At 45.1% G+C, this 1,412-nt stretch overlaps 1 pseudogene; it reads right to left on the bottom strand.

Moving 5' to 3' along the window:
- Positions 1–551: 551 nt before the first annotated feature.
- LOC124231888 (mitochondrial import inner membrane translocase subunit Tim17-A-like) lies at positions 552–1,071 on the bottom strand (annotated as a pseudogene).
- Positions 1,072–1,412: the final 341 nt, after the last annotated feature.

The raw sequence follows: 1,412 nt of genomic DNA, 5'->3' as shown, positions 1-1,412 counted from the left end.
CGGCACAGTTCTTCTCATACACGATCTCCCTTGAGTGAGGGGGGAGTCTAACTACAAAACGTGCCATTTTCAAAGCACTCATTTAAAGCATTATTATTATTATTTCAAAGCATTATTTCAAGTGTGTGAGGATGAAAAGTAGAACTCTGCAACTTATCTTAAAAGAAAGCGCAAGTTCCAGGAGTTTTTGTTGTCTGACTAACAGAACATGCAAATTCAGGCAGTGAGGTCCTCAAGGAATGACATGCATCTTTCCCTGTTGTCTGCCCTGTGGTCCTGTATCTCCTAAGCACTTATTATATTTCCTTTAAAGATATAAGACACTTACTTTGCTTACAAATGCAATCCAAGTGTGAATAAATAAATGTATTATCTCTTAACACCCCCCTTCCATGTTCCTTTAAATAGAAAAATGTGCTAAATGTCCCTTCATATCCTGTTGGGCGACAGCTGTCCCACCTATGGTTTTAAAAACAGACTGTAACTCGATCTTCTGAAATCCTTTCTTGAACTGCAGCTCATTCTGTTGAAGAAGTCCTGGGAAAGAAGTCCTATTGATATTGTTGGTAGTCTCCAAAAGGTGAGGACGGTAATTGGGCTGAAGGCAACTGGGAGGGGTTTTCAGCAAACTGAGGACCACTGGGAAATTGTGCGGAGGCAAATCTTGTCAACAAGATACCAGCTCCTTCAGTTAAAGCTAGGAGAATGCCACCCATCGCGGCTGACCCGACCATGGCCACTGGTCCATTTCTCCTGGCCAGGATGGCTCCTGTTAAGGCACCACTTGTGATGGAGTTCCAGGGGGTCTTCCTTCCCTCTGACCTGAACCATACTGGAGTCAATCATGGAAAGCTCCCCAAACTGCAAAGCTCCCTCCCAGCTGCGGAGCCCTGGTTTTAGCAGCTGTCAAACTCGTGTGCAGTCTGTGGTTTACTCCCACTGGAGAATTGCGAAAGCCTTTGATTGCTTGAAAGATACCACCACCTATAGTATCTATCGTAAAGGCCCCCCCCCCCACCCCCAGTCATCCACAATTTGCCAGGGGCATGGCTCCCATGCATACTCCTCCATCTTGGCTCCAGCAGCCGAGAAGTAAGGTCTGAATGACAAAAAGGGGCTAGATCTATGCGACAACAGTGGAAGGACATTCTTTGAGAGGGAACAGCGATATTCTGTTGCTGCAAAACAGCAGGGTGTCTCAATCTTGACATATTTGAGAAACAGAAAGAAGACTAAGTCGATTGATGCATGGAAGTAAGAGAAATGCAGTGGTAGCAGATGAGGCCAGAGAAGTACTTAAGGGCCAGTTCATATAGTCTTGTAGGAGACTGGATTTTTATGTACGCACAAGGATAGTGTACCTGATGATAAGGCGTATGAAAAGAAAAATCCACCCACTGGCAGAGAGACAC

Source organism: Equus quagga, unplaced genomic scaffold, assembly GCF_021613505.1.
Source record: "Equus quagga isolate Etosha38 unplaced genomic scaffold, UCLA_HA_Equagga_1.0 HiC_scaffold_11073_RagTag, whole genome shotgun sequence".
Classification (NCBI taxonomy): Eukaryota; Metazoa; Chordata; class Mammalia; order Perissodactyla; family Equidae; genus Equus; species Equus quagga.
The sequence above is the reverse complement of the archived record's forward strand: the minus strand, read 5'-3'. Positions and strand labels throughout refer to the sequence as shown.